Raw genomic sequence first — 24444 nt, 5'->3', positions numbered from 1 at the left:
TCCACTCACCTAAATATTGAATTAAACTTTTCGGCATTTTCTTTTCCTCCAATCGAAGTATTTGACCTTCGTTCTCTTGGAAATTCGGTGATCACTAGCTCCTTTTATTTTTGATTTTGCTCATGATTATATTTGTACTTACATGCTTCATTCCAACATTTCGGGCAATATGTTGTCTTTAATATCTCCCTAATAATTTTCAAATATATATTGGGTGTCCCAAAATTTGAATTACGTGGTGTACGTACGGCTTTGTATACACTTACTGGCTGAATTTCCTCAATGCAATGTTGAATCTCTTCCTTTGAAACACGCCTGATTGTGAGCTTGTTGAAGTAGACTGTGATTTTCAATAACCCTATAGAATAAAAACTTATGGTGTTAAATCACACGACCTATCACCTGAAACATGACCTGGAAATGTTTCATGCAGAAAATGAAGTGTTTCACGGGCTGTTTGGCATGTGGCACATATTGGCCATATCCACCAATTTCGGCAAAAAGAACGCTGCTATCATTTCTCGATATTGAGCAAAAGTAACAGTCACTGCTTGACCAGACTCATTTTCAATAAAATATGGTACAATTATGCCTCCTCCCCCAAATTGACATTAACACGTTGTGGACAATCTCATGTGTGTTCTCAGAACCTTGAAAGCGGTAATTCTGACGATTAACAAATTCATCAAAGTGAAACTTCTTTTGTTGAAGCTCAATAATGTATTCAACAAACCCTTTTCGATGTCTTTGGTCATTAGGCATCAGTTGTTTTGTTGACTGACTCTTTTAAACATTCAGATGTAGATCTTTACTGAGTATCCGCTATAGAGAGCTTTTTGATATCTGCATTTGTTGTAAACGATGTCCAATTGAGATTCTTAGGTTGTCACCGACACTCACACGCACTGTTTCGAAATTTACATTTGAACAATTTGTTTTTGGCTGACAGTATGTTTGGCATCTCTAACCAATCCTGTTTTCCGAAATTTTTTAGTTGATAGTTGACAAAGTTAGATTTCTATTCCGACCAAACTTTGTTTGGAATTTTCGAATTGTAACCGCCAAAATTTCATTATTTTTGAAATATTGTTCTATAATGGAGACCCGTTGGTCTATTGAGTAGTGCTCCATGTTTACTAAGTTCAAACTGTCAGCTGTCGATTTATTTTTTTAGGGTTGTTATTACTTGACTGCATAAATAGCGGTAAATTTAAATCTCTCGTTAATTGTTACTAAACCAAAACATTCCAGATTATTTAGATATTAATTTTAACACATTTAATATCAACATTGCACTAAATTCGTAAATGCTTGTGTATTAAAAAACAACATCCTAAACAAAAGTAGATTTAAAATTCCTTGTCCTTAATGAAATGCTTTGACTCAAAGTACTATATACAGTTACAATAACATTCCTCTTTTCTATGACATTTTTTCTCTTTGTAGGACTTTTTTATACGATTATCATCATTCTTCGAAATAGAAAAATTATAATCCCCACGAGGAGCATCCCGGCAAAAACGTCGGAAACAAATTACGCGACAACAAAAAATGTGAATAGGCCATCCACTTCAAAAATTTTTGCAACCGTAAGTGTACTCGAGAAGTGAATGCCCCGATTATATTAAGCTTTTTCCTAAACTTTATTACTCCATCTAGACATAAAAGAATCAATACGGGGTGAAAAGGACGAGATTCAGATAGAGAAATGAAGTGTAAACCATGATGTGTCCCAACTTTGATCGCAGATAATAACACTCGCTAAATATGTCGAGCGAACAATTTAATCCCATTAGCGTAGCCTGCTAAATTATTTTCGAGGATGTCAGGACTTAATTCATAATTATGTGTTGGTTAAAAATAACAGAATCATACAAATAAGATACTTATGAACAGGAACAACAAAAACATTGAGCAAAATTGGAAAGATATATTTCATTAATATTTGCAGTAATCTTATAATTGCAGTTTCATTAACTTTGAAACAAAATGAATGTCCAATGCGACTGTAGAAATCAATTATTCGAGCTCTCTACTTACATAATTCAGTAGAATTTATTTTGAAAGATCACTTGAACAAGATTTACACTTCGTTTATTCGAAAGAAATTCTAGTGTCTCAGCAAAACAATTTATCATCTTTCAATCGCAATACAATGTAGTTTTTGAATAATAACCCAACCATATATTAACCAGAATACACCAGAGATCAAACAGTATTTATAACCATGGATTTCATGGGTTGATTCAACCATAAAGTTGTTTTATCACGTGATGATGACTAGCACACTTTAGGACCCACAGTGGCAACGTTGAAAATGGAAAAACAAGGAATAACGAATATTTCTGCAGCTTATTAAATCGATTGAATGAATATTTGAATTAAGAATGATTTTTTAATTAATCCATAACCATGGATCAATCAGAATACACCAGAGACCAAACAGTATTTATTACTATGGATTTCATGAGTTGATACAACGTTGAGGTTGGTTTATCAGCCAATATTTGGACAAGAAAGAAACGCAAGGGTGTGAATATGGTGAAAATAAGGATACCTTCAACCACGCATTTCCCTAGATTTTGCTTCTGGTAACAATTGGTTGTTCCTAAAGCGAAAAATATAAACATAGTCTAAAACAAAGAAGTTTGTCATATGGACTGATTCCTTCTAGAAATGTAATCAATTTTTTGGCCAAAATTGAATATAAGGATGTAATGAGTAGATAGATATTTTCAGTTTTGTCGTTGAATAGAATCTATGATTATCTAATCTATGGATAATGCTGAGCTACGAAATATAATTTGGCAGACGATAAACTTCTTCTTGATAATAAGGTCAATAAAATGGATTGATAATTGCATTTCCCATCTATAAAAGTTTTTTTTTGTTTCCTTAATGATAACCGATCATTTTAAAATGAATTTCTCTTGATTGGAGAAATAAATGATATGAAATCTTCCGAGTTGTGAAAAAAATGGTAATTGAATTTATTACTAGTTATTTTTGTGATCAGAAACCCAGAGTAAATTGTCTTCAAGACTAATTAGATTAGAGATAAAGCAGAGATCTTTGATAATGAGTTTATATATATATATATATATATATATATATATATATATATATATATATATATATATATATATATATATATATATATATATATATACAAGGTGTTTCGGAATACCACTCCAACCTCTAAGGGAATGATTCTATAGATAAATATAAGGAAACAAGTTGTTACAACAAAACTTCAAAAAACGCTTCGTAAGAGAGTTACAGTGAGCGATAGATTTCCCCCGGATTCCTGATCCACCAATAATAGGAATCCATATTTAATGTCTCTGGTCTGAAATTGTCATTCAAATTTTTTTGGTCTATACGTATTTTGACTTGAAAAATTTAATATATTAGATCTCAGATCTGTAACTGTAATAGTTTTTACGTTAATTGACGTAAAATACAAAAAACTCAACTCCAAAATAAATTTTTTTGCGTTTGGAGTGAAATAACTTCGTTAAATAGCCAATAAATGCATTAAACTTCGAGAAATTCTTGCAGAAAATTCAATTCTGAAGAGAATGATGCGTATATCCTCAATAAAAAGTTACACCAATTTGCTCATTTTTGTTCTGATTTTCATTCAGTAAAATAAAGATATTTCCAACTTGCATTCACTTTTTATCGTGATTGTACACATCATTCTCTTCAGAATTGAAGTTTTATTTGAAAGTTTGATGCATTTATTAGGCATTTAACGAAGTTATTTTACTCCAAATCATTTCCCGAGAGATTGGAGGGCTATTCCGAAACACCCTGTATATAAATCTAGTATATGTGAAGGTCTGGAAATGAAATAATGCATCTAAATACCCGAAAGTAATTGTGAACAATGGAAATTAGGAAAGAAAAAAGATATAATTCATAAAATAATGATAAATCAGTAATAACTAACAGATTGAGAATCAATCGAATGTTAAATGCCAAAGGTAAGATCTATACAAGGTCAACTAAAGTTATTGATTATCCAGAGAGAAATTTCAACACTTGATATTTTTGACAAATTTTATAAACCATTATAAGAGATAGTACAGAAATTAAGATGCTAATGGTAATAATCGAATATTGTGAGCCGATGTCTAAAAAAATACATTTACCTCCCAGTTTTTCGAACAAGTCTCGTTTATTGATTAGGAAAAATATTTCAAATAGCGAGAATAAATAAGAAGACTTAATCAAATCTCACACCTCCCTGGTTATAACGAGTAGTTTAATATTTTGTACCGCTACAAGGGTGCGTTTCGTAGTTATGACGACGTCCATGATAAAACGGTAAATATAATCCCACTCTGATGTCGGTGATATCAAAACGAACGAGAAAAATCGGAATACGACCTTGAATATAATAGAGGGATTAGACCTTAGGTACTTGTAGGAAACAAGTATTGTATTCCTGCATTGTGTCATTTCCAGAGGGTAAGTTTGAAGTGCTTGTTTATCCCAGTATGCAAACCTTTATCTGCGAATAAACCCCTCATTTAGAATAATGATTAAGTACTGAAAACTATAATTATAATAGAGAGATTATATAAAATATATCGTAGATAATGATAGTTCTGAATTAAAGGACATTAAAATTTTGTATACCTAATTTTTAACCAACAAAATATTTCAGTTTTCTCTTATAGAAACTGGGCATCTTTGAAGGTTAATAGCTGAACGATTAATTTTATTAAGTTGAAAATACGTCTACAAACTCATGCCAAATCAAGTTAGAAACTTAGAAACCAAATGATAATGGTTGTTTTACAGTTCTTCCAATATCAATTGCAGATTTTAAAAACCCTTGCCAACAATTTTGTTTGATCTACCATAGGCGTAGATCCCTCAAACAGATGCACTTAAATGTAGTCCTAAATACAGAAAAATCATTATTATACCTCGTTAACTTGCTACAACTATCAAATTATAAAACGAATTATAAATAGACAAGTAAAATGTACCCACCGGTGAAGGAGTTTGGTTTAAACAGGGTACCAGGCGTAAACTGAGCCCTTTAAGTACCCTATTCGTCTATTAGAACTTCGGTAGTCTTTTATCTGACTCAAATAATCTTGTCACCATCGTACTATCCTTGGCGATTCTGTTATTGCCATCCGTTTATTCAGTTTTTTGTGTTTAAAACCATAAGCTGACAAAACTTGACGCAATGTTTCTATAAATAAACCATAAAATGTCCTACGTATGAAATCTTGAGTAGCTTTGTCAACTAATTTAAGTTTTTTTTACATGTTTTTCGGTTCTGGAATGATCCACGGAAATCCCTTTCATGACTACTCGATAAATGGAAAATTCATATTTGTATATGAAAATCTTTATTATTAAATTCATACCATACCATTCTACCACCTCACTACACTGTGCAATTTCATTATCTTAATTAGCCCGTGTTCTGAAGAATGCCATATTTCTATTTATTTGAAAAAAAATTATTAATTAAATTAATCTCACCCAGTCACGCCAATGTTCATCACAGACGCAGGAATATTTCGAAGAAGTTAATCCGTATCTAAGTATAAGTAATAGACACATTTTGTACCTTGTTTTGAACTGTAAATGACGCTTCTAAAGTGGCAGATGCTACAATAAACTTTATCAATCTTTAATCAAACTTTATTTAATTCATCAAACTCTTCTAGAAGTAGCTAAAGCTAATAACTTTCACATTTATGCAAGACATAAAGCGAGCTCCTTCTTGAGGTCTGTACAAAATTTATTTGTGGGATTATTATTTAATATGATGTTCAATTTCATATAAATACTCACAACAAACAAATACAAATTGCTAAAATTAATATTGAAGTATGTCAAACCTACCTAAAAAGTCTAGATGATCACTTCCAGCAATATAAATCTGACCAAGAAATTCTTGTACATCATTTCTCGAAATTGAGGAAAACTTTTCGCCATTACCAACAGTCAGGAGGAATTTTATACCAATTCTGTTTCACTATGAATACCGGGATGAGAGCCCTAAGGGTTCGAAAACCGCCTTAAAAATTAATTTATTCTTAAGAATAGATCAACCTTTAAGCTTCCTAAAAAACCAATTCTACTCATTAAATGAGTAGGATACGATTTTTGGATTTTCAGCGACATATTCAATTTATATGACAGCGATCTCTTAAAACGTTGATCTGTCCTTGAAGAACGACTGACAGACCAGGATAATAAGGATATAGAGTACAATGATTTGTTTAATGAATTGGAAGCGTCAAAGTTGTGTTCATTACTTCAAGTATCATACAATATATCATATATTTTAAAACAATTTAATTTGCACCCTTCCAAATGTAAACATTTCAGTGAAAATTCTTCTGACATTGCCTGTATCTGTAGCTTCTGACGAGCGATCTTTTTCAAAGTTGAGAATCACTAAAAATTATTTTAGATCAATAATGCTTCAATAAAGATTGTCTGAGCAATTGAACGAGAAATTTCAGACAAGTAATTAATGGATTTGCAACCAGTCTCAGAAATATCGCCACTACAATAAATATTTTTTGTTTTTCTATTGTACCTAGCTATCATTTTTTGTTTAAGTCTAAGTAGAAAGTTGTACTTATATGTATGTATATGTAGACATCAGGCAATATTTTTGATAATTGTTTCTGAAAAAAATGTGATTTTTAGTTTTGGGTTATATTCTAGTGTATATAAACAACGTATCTGAATATATATTTCAATTTATTTGGTTATGATTCTATTCTGTTTGTTTCATACTCATATGTCGGTCTACAAATAACTATGACTATAAAAGTTCAATTATTTGCTTTATTTCAAGCACTGCTTACCCACCTTATATAATTATTTTTTTCATTTATTTTGTGACACGCGTCAAAGCTGTACCCAACATTGGAACGAAGTTGGAACCAACACTTGTGGTACAACTACACACACTTCTTGTCCTCTTGGTGTCAATGGAACGTGTTTTGTATGAACAAAGTTCCCAGCACCATGCAGTTTATTTGTAAATGATTAATATATGTTGTATGTCGACCATCATTTTTTTGTCACGTTGGATGCATAATGTAGTTGCCGCACTACATCCAGTCTTTCTTCCAATGTTCAGCTGTATGTTGGAACGCGAATGTTGGCACAAACGCTGGACACATCGTGTAGTATCAGCTTAACAGAGTGTTTTCCAAGATTAAATAATGAAACCCGAAACATGTTACGTCATAAATAATCTATTCTATTGAAATTTGGTCATCCGAAAACGAAGCAAGTCTGATATAATGATCTGATTATTGATAATATTGTCTAACTAACGTTGACAAGCATGCTGCATTGAATTCCAATATGTTATGTATTCCCTACAATTAGAAAAAGAATTATAACGCTAAAATCAAAATAGGGATCATCATTCATAAAGGAGAGTGTGTTTTCCAAGACGAAATAATCATACCTGAAGGGTAAAATGTTACGTCATAAATAATCCATTCTATTGTAGTTTAGTCATCCGAAGACCGTTACGTATTGGAGCCCATGAGTTAGTTAATAAAAACGGTGCCACACGATCCCTATAGTATGTCCCTTTATTTTTTATATGATTTATTATTGCTACCTACTTTATGCAGCTTTTATATAGTGGAAGTATTATCAGGGAGCACGTTCCTCTATTAAAAAATCTGAACAATATGTTTCGATTACTTTTTTCCTAGGCTACCTACTGGGGTGGTGACATGAGGACAAGTTGTTATTTATTGTGGTGAAATCTATTTTAGTTTAATCACAGGGAAAATATGAAGAAAAGAAATAATAATTTCTCTTATCAATGAGGGTTTGACTTCCCAATTGCTTTATTGCTATTTTTCAATATAAACTCCTCTAAATATACACACCTAAACCAGCGAGTTTCCATTTTTTGCTGGTGATAAACATTAGAATATGGCGATAGTGAAATACGAGGGGGTTAACAATTTAACATAAAAAGCAAAAACATGTAATGAACTTCAGTTCAATCAAGTTCAAAAGAGAAAATTGGTTGAAATATAAATTGACTCACCATAGAAAAAGAGTCAAAGAGCTCTTGATTCAACGCTTTCTATTCCTATAGGGATGTATAAACGATTATCAATATATAAATATTAATAAATAATTTTCTCCTTTAATATATGATAATTCAAATCAACCTGGTACATGTTATACCTGGATGGTCCCAGAAATACCTTGTCCAAGAGAGAAAATACAAAAATATATTTATTTTTCAACGTAATCTCCTTTCAAGTCTATACACTTTTCCCAGCGATTTTCAATAAGTTCGTTACCTTTTTTATAGAAGAAGAATCGTCAAGAACCTTAAAATAGTCATTAACTGCTGACATAACCTCTTCATTGTTGGAAAATCTTTGACCACCGAGTCTGGGAACAGTGAATTATCCTAGTGGGTTGAATCTAAATAGGGTTCTTAGCCAAATGCGGTCGTTTTGGATGATTTCTTCGCTCAAACGTTGTGATAAGTTCGCATGATATTCGCCGTTGATGGTTTTTCCTTTTTCAAAATAGTCAATGAATATTATCCCACGCGCATCTTAAAAAACTGACGCCAAGACCTTGTCTGCAAATGGAATGGTCTTTGCCTTCTTTGGAACCCTCCTCACTCCATTATTTTGATTGTTCTTTTGCTTCGGGTGTGAAATAGGGGGCAAAATAGAAGAAGTAGGTTCTAATTAAGACAATTAGACAAGGTAAAAATGAACTAAAACCCAAAAACTGGAGAAACAAAACTCAATATATAACGAAACGATATAAGAAAATTAAAACAATGTTGATTGAAGAAGGTACAAGTGAACTTAATATTGAAAACCATAGTAGCACAGCCAAATATATAAAGGAACGAGGTAAGAAGAACGAAACCATGGCTCATGTAGGTAAGAAAAGGTAGACATAATATGGAACCAAAAGGGAAAGAAAGATAAACGCAGTTAGTCAAATAAGTGATACAAGTGGTGAAAGGTACAAAAACCAAAAACTGGAGAAGCAGATCCGTATAAAAGAACTGGAGGCAAAATAAAAGAAGTAGACCCAAAATGAGATATATAAACAAGATACACATGACATAAAACGTCGTAAGAAGATTAAAGTCATGGTACATGTACATGAAAGAAGGTACAAAGGAATTAAAAATTGAAAACCGGAGTAGCAAAGCCAAATATAGAAAGAAACGAAACCATGGTTCATGTAGGTATTGTATTTAGATTAAAATATGTTAAATTGGTTGCTTATTTGCTAAATAATTGAAATATTTCTGTTAAAAATAAATACCTCAAAATTTTGTAATAGAAAGTCAATTTTATAACATAGTGGGACAACAAAACTTCTTTGTCTTAAATAAGAAAAGGACGAACATCTTCACGACGATGTTTGTTTTCCATTGTGACAATCATCCAGAGCCGCAGAACACTTCTGAAGTTGTCACCTTATTTTTCCCATGTTTACCTATTCCCTGAAAACATCCACTATTTATGGCTGCCAAACAAATACTAAACGACGTGGCGTCTTCAAACTTTCAAGCTACTACTATCTCTAGGTCAAGCCAGATACTTCTGGGATCATCCTCGTATATGAACTTAATACTATGTTTACCATGTTGACGAAGCAACTCCAATGACACTGTTTTCAGATTTTCTTATCACAAAAAAATTTCCATCAAATTTTGAATGTATTGGGGTCACCGAAGAAGGAAAATTGACACGTTGCGTTTTCTTGTGACATCAAAACAAATCTTTTCACAATAAGTACAAACAATACCTACACTTAGAGAGATATTATCTCTTAATAAAGACTCAATAATGTGAATATTTGGATTATGAACAATGATTAATCTTAAATATGCTGTTGCATTATGACAATTATGACAAAAACGACATTTTTTCTGTAAAATCACCCGTATACACCTTAGCGCATTCGATATATTTTTTGTTTGTCAGCTTTCCTTCATTATCTCCATTGTGCACACTTTGTTGCTTTTTTACGTATAGTGGGTCTCCACTCTTCACTTTACACGGCATCAATCATCTTATTACAGTGCTTGACTCATATACAAAAAGAAATCGATGATCCAACATGGAGTGACTGTAGATTATTTTTAATAAAAAAATGTACTGAAAAAATAGACCTATTTATCTCGAGGAAAAATTATTACGCCGCGTTATAAGTAAAGATTAATTGGTGGCAGTTTAACCTTTCATTAATTCCATAACATCGTGGAAATTTTCTTCAGTAAATGTTCTAAATTATTTAAGAATAATAAACCGGGAGATAACTTTTCCTTATCGTTGTTAAAAGAGTATTTGAATATTCTGAATTCTACACGAGCTTGAAATAATATTAAACTCGTCCGGGAATAATGAAAAATTGAAATTTCAAACAATGTTTATTCCAAATCTGGAAAATATAGTCGTACAAGGGTTTTATATGGGTGTTAAAGATACAAAACTTTTTTCCATAAATAATGAAAAATTACCAACTGTTCGTTAACTAAAAAAGCTATACAAGGTGGTATTAATAATTTCACAAATGATACGTATGAAGGTACATGCTTTAAGAAATGATTTCCACATGAAACGCTTTTAAAAAATAGATTTAATAACAAAAAAATATTACTCTTGCGACAGTTATTCACGAGGATTCTTTTCAATCTTAATTGTACAGTATAATGACCAGAAATGCAGCAAGCAATTGTTGTGTGTAGTAGGTAACTGAGCATCTTCCCAGCTCAAACGCTCTGTCACTGGCAATTCCGACAGATGATTTCCTGTTGAAATGTAGTCAGATAAACATGGCTGTCGCTATTAATTCTCCCGCCAAGTGTGGATTGCGAGCTGTGATTCTTTTCTTATAGGAAAAATGGAAAAGTGCAGTGGAATTTCATCAAAAAATTAGTCGACTGTATGGAGAGAACTTATAGGTTATGGCGTTGTTAGTGATTGTTACCGAAAATTTGAAGACGAAGATTGTTCAACAAGTTGAACAAGCTCTTACAGAAGCTCTAATGTTCCCCATTAGTGAATTATCGATGCAATACCTGAAGTATCAAGATCTACCTTGTACCTTTTTACCACTAAACAGTTACGCTAGAGAAAAAAATTACGCTTGCTGGGTCCCAACGCTGACAACTACAAAACTTGTTGGTTTTGATTCACACACAACACCCGTCTAACCCAAAGGCAATTTCAATGGGACATTGATACTGTCCTGACCTAGCACTAAGTGATTCTCACCTTTTTCCTAAATTGAAGTAGACTTGGAAAGCGGCTCCTACAAACTGTCGTGGATCTCAAAAAAAATTGTCACAACGCACTTGCTATTGGCGACTACATTTTATGAAATTATATTGCAAATCTTGTTCACAGATATAACAAATTCTTTATTCGTCAAGAGAAAAAACGACCTCCGTACATATTAATTCACAATGTACTGAGCCATTCATATAAGATAAGAAGTAACTGCATTGGTAGACAAGAAAAATCGTGCTGGGACATGATTAATAGCATATTACAGGAGAATGAATCTATTTCAATACGAAAATGGCTTATCTATGCCTATCTATCTTCTATCTTCTTCAAAAACCAGCAGTAACCACCCATTATCCTCAGTATCTAGTATTCATTGTTGTAACTTTGTTGTAACCAGTTTTAGGTAATTTGCCCAAAAATCCCAATCACGATATTTACGCACAGTTCAAAGCTTTCATCTTTAAGTGCTGAAGACTTGTCTTGGGTATTTTATTCATCACTCTCTATATCTAGAGCCTTCACAAGGCTTTCCATCATTCCAAGTTCAACGTGTATTCAAAAGGACTCTTCTTTCCTTATTCATCTTTGACTTCGTTTGCCTAATTCGTAAGCACGGTTCTCATTACACGGTTATCTACTCAGGAACGCGGAGAACGACCTTTACCTACCTACTCCACGTTCAGAATTAGTTGAGGGCTCAATATTTTACAATGCAAAAATATGCACAATCACTTGCCAATTGAAATCAAATGGTTCTCATCTTTTGCCGTATTCCGCAATGATTTAAGGGCATTTATACTGGAAAATTATTTCTATTCTATAAACGACTTCTATTCTAATAATAATTCCGGTCATGCTGTATACTATTATTACCTATAATTTTGTTAATCATTGTGGTTTTAATCTATATATTGGAATTCAATTTTATTTTTATTCTTAAATTTATTTTTATGTTTGTTTTTTAGTTTTTACAAGCTTTTGTCTACAAATTGTGATAACTTTTTGACAATAAAGCATTTCTCTCGCTCTCTTACTTTTTGGTGTACAAGAGACAAATAAATAATAATTTGAGATTCCGGATTTTTGAGACCAAATTCACTTCATTGCATGATTGTCCCATAACGAATTATCCATATGGTAAAATGTAAAAACGCCGCATATCTATTTTTTAACGTTTTATTTTCGTCTCTTCAGTTAGTAACTTCACGTATTTTCTTTAAAAAATGTGGTTTGGGACTAACCATAGATTCTCTACGAATAAATTAAAACTTTTCAGCAGATTTGCCACGTTTAAAAATTTTTTTGAAAGAATAAATAAATTTCTAATAATTATATATTTAATTGATTTGGATATACTTTAAATACAACATTGCTTTCTTCTCAAGATTAATGAATATATTTTTTGCCATATCTACAATACCAAATTAATTTTGAAAATAATAAGTGGCGTTGTAAACAGCGGTAAACACGGACGTCATACGTTGCGAGGGGCTGTAGCAGCAGCAGTTATCTTGACAAATCTGAAAGGAAGAGTTTTCACAATGGGTCGAGATTACCGTAGAGGGTTTTTGAGACAAAGCGAACGCTGATAACTGAGTTCTGCATAGGACAGGAACACAATATCATGTTAAATACTTAGCCGGTAAGCCTCTTTAAAACGAGACGGAATCCAGAACCACGACGAAAGTTTCAACCCACTTGAAATTTATCTTTAAATTACAAAAAAAGAGAGTTAGACCTAAAAAATATATCTATATATCATGAAGGATCAAGGTAGTACTATAAAAGAGTTATTCTCGTAGTTTGACTAGGAATCTAACATACAGGGTGCGGCATTACCATGAGTCTACCAGAAACTAAATTAATGTGATAAGAAGAAAATTTCATAAGAATGATTGAGCAAAACTGATAATATATGAATGAATATTGTTATGCTTGAAAACTTCACTTTAAAAAATGATTGTTCACATAAAAGATGATCTAAGATTTGAAGGTTAATGGATCTCAAGTGATATATAAAATATATTATAGAACAAAACTTCCAGTATTCTGAAATATTTCACCAATTATTGTTAGTCGATCGACGCAAGAAAACAGCGGAAAACATGGTTTTGCTACAGTTTCTGAAATAACGCTCTACTGGGGGAACTTACAATGCATCTATACCATTTTCAGTTGCACCAAGGTCTGACCGACGTGGTTTGTTCTCGTAGTTTAGTTTTAGGTGAATTGGCTCAGCAACAAATCTGTGTTGACAGATGTATTTCGTGCGATAAGAATTTTATATCTTTTGATTTCTTTTATGGTGTTTTGGTTGAACCTGCTTCTACAGTTTATTATTGAGGTGAAGTTTTTCGAAACGCTGAATATCTCTGAAGCAACTTCTTGAGGCATGGTCATTATTTAGGAACGGGTTGGCATGGTCATTATTTAGGAACGGGTTTTCTTGGATGATTCAGTTCCTGAACATTCTAAGTGTTACTTTATCTGCCACGTTTACCAGCACTATATAGAATATAATGATAGCGGAGGCATCATTTCATAGATGTTCTAATATGTAGAACTGTTAGCTGCATTAATCGCGAAAAAATAGAGACAGTTTAAAGGTTGAATACCTACTCACCATATATTCTAGATATAATTGGGAAAAAAATGAATCCGATTAAAGACTTAAAGCCTCTAAACCATGATGAAATAGCTTTCGGACACTCATTTCTGTGAACATTTAGAATTCAATCCAGCTCGATACTATTTAGAAACAGCAATGTCGTCTATTTATATGAACAGATTTTCTTTATTTTTATCACTTTACATTAAAAATTGAACCATGTTCGTTTTTGATAAGAATTTAAAAATATTTCTCTGAGCAAAGTAGACAAACAATTGTGTTAGTTCTCAGGCGGATACTTTTAAGGAAAACATGAACGCAGTTATTTGATGGTTCTTTTTTGTTGAGTTCTAGCATAAATATAAAATGGAACTATTCCAAATTCATCTTCGAAAGTATAGTGAATTGAGTTTTAGTTCAATTCATATTTCAAATATTGTTCAAATCCCATAGTGTTGATCTAGCCATTAAAACATGATGATAATTATTGGTTTCAAATTCAAAATCAACAATTAGTATGATATTTAGGTAGAAAAGGTGATAAGCTCGCTTATTTGTTCATATCAGAATTTCAATATTAATAATTGGATGTACTGCACTATTCTGGAATAATTAATTTATATATTGGTGCGAGAAATTACGATTCAAGTGAAAATTGCATCAATATTCACATGACTGAGTCGAGGAAATAATCGCCTAGTGCTTTCGAAATCAGGCTAAAATAGATCAAAAAGACTACACGAATAAAATAAGTATGAAATATACACGGTGCTTCGATAAAAATGTTACGAAAACTTTCATTTAAAAATCTTTGAATAGTATCGGGTGGGAGACTAACAGAGAATGAAATGCTTTATTGTCAAAAAATTGTTACAATTTGTCAACAAAAGCTTGTAAAAACTTATGATCAAACATACAAATAACTAGATAAATATACAAATAAGATAAAATTTTAAATACAGAAGAAAACCATAGTAAGTAACAAAATTATAGGTAATAATTAGTATATAAGTTCCTCATCCCTCAAATTATTGCCAAATGCGGGAAAAGATTTGAACTCCGTTGGAAAGTGATTGTGCATTTTATTGCATTGTAAAGTATTAAGCCCTTATCTAATTCTGAACGTGGAGTGAGGAGGTTCTTAGATACTTTACTAAGTTCTCATATTGTGGAAAACAAAGGGGTTTCGGGCTTCTGAGTGAATTACGACCAATATAGATCACTAACCGTACTAACCTAACCTCACTCAGAGACAATTCCGTTGTATATATGTATACAGGATTTGTTGAGTTTGCGTTTACCTTTGGTTATTGAAGTTATTTGTGAAAAAAGATGTAGTAAATATGCCCTCAAATTATTCCGGAATGCAGGAAAAATATTATATCGAGTTGATTTCAATTGGCTGCTGTTTAGTCCGAGTAAATATCTAACAGGTTTCTTTTGGAGAGGGCATATTGGAGATGCGACTCAATGAGGGCTTAATAAACGGTTAAGGAGGCAGACAAATTCAGTTCTTTGGAAACTGATCTCAGCGCAAAACAGGAGGAACTTAATTTTTTAGATTAGGTGGAAATACGCAATTCCTATTTCGAGGAATTGCCTAAGCAACGAAGTTGATCACAATTCACGAACGGATTATATTCCAGCTCCAGGAAAAAAGATTATAACAAAAGTTGTTCTGAGAAACACGTGGAAATTATTTCCAGCATTTAAAGTCCACCACTAGAGAGCGTATTTGAAAGACTTGAATGAAAAAACCATTTTTTTTCAAATTCAACTCTTTAAGTGGCATTTTATATACCATAATTAGATTCCTCAGCATCTTCTACACATTTTCCACCCAATAAGTTTTGGATTATCTCTTCAAATATGAGATGTGGAAGAGTGGATACCTTGTTGTGAAAACATGCCCCACCTCTTATTTAAAAAGATAGACTAAAACTTGGACCTGGAATTCTGAAAATTATTTCCACGTGATTCTCGAAGCCACTTCTGTTAATCTTTTTTTTTTCCTGGAGCTATAATTTAATCCCTTTTTGAGATATTGCTAATGGTCGTCCGTAGTTCCCTGCCCGGTATAAATACAGTAGTTTTTCATATTGGTGTGTTCAAATCATGTTTTGTTATTTAGGATCTTAAAATGTTGACACAAAGAGGCTAAGTAAAGATATGAACCTGGTATTTCGGCTTGGAATGCAAAAGGAATTTTGCTAATGGATCACTCTCAAATTAAGATACTAGTATTGTTATGTTCGATCGAACATGTTTGAGCAGCATATTAGCTCACAAATAATCAAAAGCAGCTAAGAAAAAATAAATTTACGACTGATTTGGAAACTTTTAAGAGAGTATAAGAAAATTTCGTTCATTTTTCATTATATCTAATATTATATAGGGATCTTTATAATGAAACTACGTTTTATTCCGGATGATGATGTTAAAAACGACAAATACATGGAGTGGCTATCGAATTATTTATCATTTTATCACATTTTCGAATACGTTGCACTCATTAAATTCTTTAACAAAAAAACATTTTCTGCCTTTTTAGCCTGAAATGCTGTGTAATGTCGCGAAAGAACAAAGAGGCAGGATTAAGCTTTCAGTTTTCCTTCTGCCACGTTTCCTGAAAAATTCTCGGGAATTAAAAGTGCACAAATTTTCTACATTAACTTGAACTTCTACTAATTACAGTATTAAACTTTTTTGTTACAGAAATTTATGCTGAGTTTGTGGAAAGCATTAACATGGAGTTTTCTGATTCTTAAAAATAGCAGTTTTTATATTCGACATAAGTCTTTTTAGAATTCACTTTACAAACTTCGGGAGCAGATGTTTTTGTACTCATTTTAACAAATAATTATCGAAATCAGAATATAAATAAGTGAATTGAGGTGATAGAAATAGAGATGAAAAGGTTTACAAACTAACAAAAACTAATTGTGAAAGTCGACAAGATTATTAACTCCACAACTTCAATTAATCATATCAGGATAATGTTAATTTTTCATATGTCACTCACGCACAAGAGTTTTATAAAAAAAAATAGGCAATAATGAATCCTTCCAATAAAAGTGCTTTGTAGAAAGCAAATAGAATGATGGAAGAGAGTTAATCACCATCACAAGAGAAGAGGGGCTCAAGTAGAAGTTCAACCATAGCTATCAGCTCTAGTTTCAACTCAACATAGATAGACGGTATTCAAAGGTTACCTTAACACTTCTTCAACATCATACCTAGTGAAAAAGGCATCAGGTTCACGCAACAGATTGAATTTAATATATTGTAAATTTTAATTTGCGTTAACGGCGATGAAATTGTATATGAATGATCCCAGAATGGCAGAGAAAACTGGAATGGTGTACGGGCCTAGAACCAAATAGAGGAAATCATCATCTTGTCCAATAGTCAAGCAATCATTAGAGTTCTGAGCTCACTAGCGCACTCAGCTACGTGAAAAGACTGTAATTACTATACAATGGGTTCCAGGACATGTTGGAGTGGAGGGAAACAAATGGCAGACTCGATACAGTGGTATCAGCTACAGAAAAATAGAAAAAGCATTGGAAAGGAAGGTAGATAGATGGAACCAGTTCCTGAAGCTATCTACTGGGATTGAGAGAGGCAAAAATACTTCTGAGAAACTATAACCAGAAAAGATCTGCTGCATGATTTAACGTAGGTAACAGCAGCCTACGAATATCACCAGGAGTTTTGTCGGGTATTATAACCTCAATAGACATTTGAAGATTCTAGGTTTAGCAAAAAATATGAAGTGCAGATTCTGTTACGTAGAAGAAGCAAGTTATATACCCAAGTGTGAGAGACTAGAGAGCTCTAGAGCATTGCACTAAGGAGCGTTGAAATAGACAACGAAAATTTCTGGCAGTTAAAGCATTCTCACATTTCAAACTTTCTGAGAGGAGTAGGATTGATAGTTCAGCTGTGAACACTGAGATTCCCAGTGCCGCAGCTAGAACAAGAAGACAAGGGGACCAAATAGATCCTTTGGATCGTAGTGTACATGACATTCTAATAATACATACAGTTCACGTGATTGTGATTAATTATGGTATTCATTCGATATGATTTCAAGTTTACTCAGTCAGTCAACCAAAAAAATGTCAAACCGATAAGTGTTTTGCAGAGAAACGATTTCTAGAATAATTGCCTATAGTGATCTGATGTAATAAATCTTTTTGGAAAATGAATCTCTGGTCCAAAAAATCTCTGATTCCACTTACCATTATTATCATTTAAAAAGTGTCTTTCGATATAATATGGAAATAATGGTTTGTTAAATTTTATCATAAACTAAAGACAAATTTGATATTAACGATCCACAGCTTTAGATTTACAGCATTCTTGATGGTTAGATCTTTTTTTAAACATTTGCTGCCATTCAGAATATTGATTGAATTAAATAGAAAATAGAGAGAGATCAATTTTGAATATGTTATGTATATCAAATTTCAAATATACTAGTATGTTCCCAGAAGTATCTGGTCCAATCTAGGGATGGCAGTAGTTGCTTGAAAAATATCACTCTATTGGAAAGTACATATTCTATAGAGCGTATGCTTCAAGTTTGAAGACGCCACGTTGTTTAGTATTTGTTTGGCAGCCATCAGTAGTGAACATTTTCAGTGAATTTGCAATCATGGAAAAAATTGGTCGTCGTTTCATTTGAAAGGCATTAACCCAACAAAAATAAGAGCTTAACTAGATTCAACTCTCAGTGAGACTACTCCTTCGTTATAAACAGTGAAATAACGAGGCGTTACGACCTGTATCGCAGTGGTCGATCAAATGAGGTAACGCCTCCAGAAATGTTGAAGAAAATTTACAAAGCGGTTCTGGATGATCATCGACTGAAAGTGCAAATATACTAGGTATTTCAAAGAGTGAGGTACATCGCGTATAACGGAAAATTTGAACATGAGAAAGATGTGCGCAAAATGGATGCCGCGTTTGCTTACAATAAAACGAAAACAGCGTCGCAAAGATGTTTCCATCTTCATATCCAAAATAAAACAATAATCAAAACAATGGACTGAAAAGGGAGAACCGGCTCCTAAGAAGGCAAAGATCGTTCCATCTGCAGGTAAGATCATACTATCAACGACCATTATAATCCGTACTTATTGCAACAATTGAGCGAAAGTAGAAAGTGCTATTTAATTAAGCCAATCCATCAACTCACACATATGTTATTTTTTGTTCCCAAACTTGAAAAAATAGCTTGGTGGTCAAAGACTTCCCAACAATGAAGAAGTAACATCGGCAGTTTTGCTGTGGAACATTATCTATGATGGGGTTTTAAATTTTGGACTAATGGAAGGAGTATCGACAGTGGCCTATGCAGATGATCTCGCAGTCATGATCAAAGCCAAAACAGAACAAGGTCTAATGGAAAGGTGTAATGATGCTCTGGAAGAAATAGAAGCTTGGATGAGGTCAGTTGGACTTAAGATAGCTCCCGAGAAAACAGAAGCTGTGATGATAGTTGGGAAGAAACGTCATGGCCCAATAGAACTTAAGATCGGAGGTCTCGCCATTCACCCAAAGAACAAGGTGAAATACCTAGGTATAATCATAGACAGAAGGCTCAAGTTCACTGAACACCTCAGATATGTGAGTAACAAGGCGAACGTTACAGTTTCTGCTCGTCGTTTAATTCCTAATATGGGAGGCCCATGTGAAGCAAAAAGGAGGATTCTGGGGTGCGTGGCGGTATCTATACTTTTATACGCAGCTCCAATCTGGGGTAGTGTTCTAGAGATTAACAAATATAACACCGTAGCCAGCCGAGTACAAAGAAGAGTAGCGCTGAGAATATGCAGGGGCTATCGTACTATCTCAACCGAGGCTGCAAGAGTACTTGCACGAATAATACCTATAGATCTTCTAGTTGAAGAAAGATCGAGAGCGATAGGAATGACAGCAGGTGAGAAAAAGGCTCTTCGAAAAGAAACGGTACAGAAATGGCAAAATGGATGGAACGCAAGCGAGAAGGACGTGTGGCTTCACAAACTGCTACCAGATATTACGCCGTGGTATCAGAGATCCTGTGGTGGAATTGGATACTATTTGACCCAAACAATGACAGCCCATGGCTCCTTCCAAAGTTATGTTAGGAGAATAGGTAAAGCTGAAAATGACCTCTGCCTATACTGTAGCTCGGAGATAGATAATGCAGAGCACACAATTTTCAGATGTCCTGCGTGGGCGGATATTAGAAACTTGTCTGAAATAACAGTAAGAGCTGAGTTACGACCAGAAAATATAGTGCAGATCATGATGGAAGCAGATTTTAAATGGAAAGCTGTTGAGAGTATGGTGGAAAAATTATAAAAAGAAAGGAACAGGACAGTAGACAGAGAGGTCCAAACACACAGCAACATTAGAAGATAATAGATAGACCCGAACTCCTCATCCCTACATGCAGCAGGGGAAGGGAGACATAGGGAGCAAAATAGAAAAGAAGGAATCACAAGAAAGGCAGCTCATCACTATGAAGAAATATTTGTTAATGGTGCTATAATGACTAAAGAGCGGAGTTCAGATAAAAGCGACTAACAGAGGACATACAATCCGTCCGAGCCCCACCGCGACGCAGGAACCCGCAGTGGAGGTGAAAGTTTCCCAGCAAAACTATTTGCTGTGGAAGTGCGATAAGTCGGTATTAAAAGAAAACATCGGCAGTTTGTGGCTATTTTGAGGAGCCTGATTATTCTTATTATAAAAAGGGTATCGAATTTATTGAATATCGCTGGAAAAAGTGTATGGAGGTAAAAGGAGATTTAGGAGACTATACTGGTAAAAGGCATTACACCAAGCCTCAAAAGTATGTATTTGTACACAAATGTCAATTTTCTTTTGGCGATTATAGTGATTATTATGATGATTTTGTGAGGTTTTTTTTTTATTTTTATACTACAAAGTTAACATACATCCATCAAAATTTAATAAAACTATACTGCGAAGTTCCTCGCAAATAAATGACGAAGTTGAGTGAGAAAAATAATGTGAAGCTAACTTCGACATTGAAATTATATACCGTCAAGAATCACCACATAAGTGGCGAAATGATATTATCTCTAAAAACCTCACCCAATTTTTGTTACAGTAAAAGTTATACATTGTTATATCAACAAGCTTTATGTTAATATTATGAAAACAATGTTGGAATATGCTAGAACGAAACGGTTTTAATATTTTGACAGTCCTCGATCCAGAAATAATGGTGTGTTTTTCTCGAAAATATTTGCCTAACAATGTAATTGTTGGAAGTAAAATATGGCTGATGACTGGCATTATATAAACCATGCTGATATACGCGGCAATATAAATATTATTCTAGTTTATGATTTAAGAATACAATTTCTTGAAATTGCAAGACAGAAACATCATATACAAACATAAACTTTTACAAAAAGAGAACAAAAACTCCTATAATAACGATATATTGGAGAACATAATCTGAAGTGATTTTAGGCTATTTTTCAATTAAATTATAACTGTATTATCATAAAATTATGACTTCTTCCTTGTCATAATAGCCTTGGTAGCAACAAAATCATATATTCTGAACAATTATTTGTACAGCTTTAATATGATGAACTAAAGGTGGCGACACAATTGAAAGGGGCATACAATAATTTTTTTAAAATTCGGCGATAAACAATTGGACCTGGTTCCTTTTCTCAGGGCAAGGGAATTTCATTGTGGATGTGTTAGTCACATGTTTTCACGTTCAACGAAAGTTATAACAACATTTATCAACAAAAACCTTCAGTAAGTCACATCTCATCAGTGAAATGACGTCTCATCCTAAAAAGGTTGTTTATTGGAATATTGATTTTTGGAGTGCAGTGAATTGTCTTAGCTTAGTATGCAATTATGGAATGGAAAAATCGTGGTAACTGATTTTCTATTTTAGAAAATGCATTTTCTGAAAGTATCATATTTGATGCTTTGTACGATTCTGATAACTAAATCGTTTCTTCGATGCCCATTCTTAAAATTTAGTTTTATTATTATTTTGTGTATCATAATATATATAAATTGTTATCTCTAATAAGATTATTTTGAGCTAAGATACGTTATTGTCTAATTTATTGCTCTCATCTAACTGATATGATTGAATGGCCATGGGCCTTGTTTAAACACAAATCATATATAACAAAAGCAATCAAAACTAATTAATATCTAAATTTAATATATTATACAACAATTATTCATAATTATCTGAGCCGACAGAGAGAATATGTCATCTTTGTATGGCAATTTAAAAAAAATTAGAAAGACTATCTAAATGTGAGAAAAGAAAACAAAAGACGCGATTTCAGCTGAATTTTAGATATTTTTAGCTAAATAACTATAAATTTCAGTATCCCCAAACCGGCAATTTATCATATAAGATACCTCATTGAAACATAGTTCAAATATTGAAAAAAAAAAAAATTTCCTAAAACCTTACTTGAGGTATAAATGATAGAAAATCACGAAAACAAGAAAAAACAGTCATCGGTTAATATTTTGCCAGTTTATCTTTCCTTGATCATTCAGCATCTATTTCATTACAGTTGTTATTCACTTGTGAATAAAGTTATCATTATCTAAACTATGGAAATTGATAAAAAATATCAGGAAAATTTGGTATATTGTACACTACACTATACGAATATTACATACTTACATCCGAAAAGAAAGAGAGGCTTGCTTTGTATTTTGTTGCGGTTAAGTTTAGATATTTTTAATAAAGTTACTGACCAGATTACATGGAAGCTGCATAAAATCTGCAGCTCTGACAAAGAAATAGATTGACAAATACCCAAAATTTCAGTTCAAATAGGTTGAAACAAGTGTTCTAAATTTTCTACGAGGATTGCCTGACAAGTTTTTACAACAATACATGGTTAATGAGTTAATGAGTTGTGACACCATTGCTGTTGTTTGTGTAAAACAACGTTTGACTTTGTAAAGCCGGTGGTACTTCAAAAATTGACTTAGTAAAATCAGACAAAACTGTTTATACCAATTGGTGTGCAGAATTGCGTCATACTGGTGTGTCCGTTAGTGATAAATGTCGAGAAGGTAGGCCAAACCTTGATGCTCTGAGCAGCATAGTTAAATAAGATTGAAATTAGGCTAAGAGATATATTTCAAAATACTTCCTTATGCTCCTTAAAGCAAATTAAAGGAGTGATTGGTTGAGGAAGAAAAACATCGAATTTAATACCTCTTTGTCCTTATTCACACGATTTATCGATTAATGACTTTTTATTGTCACCCACTGCCAAACAAAGAGGGTGCGGATAGCGATTTTTATCACTTGAAGAAGCTATTGAGAACTAAGTTTCACCGATATTAGTTTTGGGTTGGTAGAAAAGCATGAAAATATCTAAACCTTAAGAGTGAATATTTTGAAAAAGACTGAAACACTTTACTTCAGAATTGTTTCTTTCTGTTTCACTTTTTGTAAAAACCTAGTAGAAGTATTGACCGAGGTTTTTCAAAAATTTCAGTGATATTTCATCTAGATATTACTAGATTCTAGCCATTTCAATTTTTTAATAATTATTCCATAATTGTTGAGCAACATACGGGATGTCGTTGTAAAACTGTTTATTCTGAAATAATACATATTTACTTGTTATCACCTTCACTATTAGGAACCAATGAGATCAACGATAAGACCAGATAACTTAATTGAGCAAATGTTGTACACACAAAAAGAAAGGTGGAAAATATATAACAAAATAATGAAAAAGATATGAAAAACTAATAAAAATGTAGGGACAGCTAATAACTTGGAAAACTCGTATCATTTAAGATGGCGATTTCAAGAGTGGTAAAGTTCCATGAGGCGAAAAAAAATTCAAGCCGAAGGGTTTAAGTGGATAGAGCAGTAATAGGAAAATCACAAGTCTCAAGATCCGTAGAAGTTTGTTCCAAAATAGAATGATAAATTTGATCAAAAACTCTTGACCAAGAAAGGCGATTAATAACAAATTTAGCACACTTTTTTTACATGTTAGTAATGCTAAGCTAATCATTTATCAATTCATGTAGTATAAATTATGGATATCTTAGAATTTTTATCAGTTCTTGATATTTAACCCCTACTAGTTATAGTGTTTCGTTCATCAAAACCTTGTTTTTTGCACATATATTTACGTTATTTGTTAGCCCTAGCTTGTATTATATTAATTGAATTTCTTGATTTCCATTAAAGCATTTCTTGTATATTCTTAACATTTTTTTTCGTGTCGCTTCTTTAAATGTATCCTAATATAGGAAAGTTAAAACGAAGAAGCAAAATGCTACTGAAAGTTTTCAATTTCTAGTTGTTTGTAAAGGAAGTTTTCCCATTTACAGTATATTATACTGGAGTTCTGTTCAAATTAATCTAGTGCGAAATATAGTCGACAGATAGATTTATAATTAAAATTTTCAAACAAAGAATAAATTAGCACGTGAAGGTGAAGAATTTATGAAATTTGATAGCACTATAAGTTATTATTTATAGAA

The 24444-nt window shown here is 32.8% G+C and overlaps 1 protein-coding gene across 9 annotated transcripts in view; it reads right to left on the bottom strand.

Moving 5' to 3' along the window:
- Window positions 1-24444, bottom strand: part of LOC130446940 (teneurin-a) — a 556419-nt gene that overhangs the window by 245662 nt on the left and 286313 nt on the right. The window contains exon 1 of one of the 9 annotated variants that reach the window (XM_056783492.1): window positions 5878-5948. The exons of the other annotated variants lie outside the window; for them this stretch is intronic. The gene's annotated coding sequence lies outside the window, so the exon portion shown is untranslated. Of the gene's footprint in view, window positions 1-5877; window positions 5949-24444 lie in introns of those variants that run through there. 9 annotated transcript variants of the gene reach the window in all.

This window comes from Diorhabda sublineata, chromosome 7, assembly GCF_026230105.1.
Source record: "Diorhabda sublineata isolate icDioSubl1.1 chromosome 7, icDioSubl1.1, whole genome shotgun sequence".
NCBI classification, from domain to species: domain Eukaryota; kingdom Metazoa; phylum Arthropoda; class Insecta; order Coleoptera; family Chrysomelidae; genus Diorhabda; species Diorhabda sublineata.
Note: the sequence above shows the minus strand (reverse complement) of the source record. Positions and strands in the feature narration are given on the sequence as shown.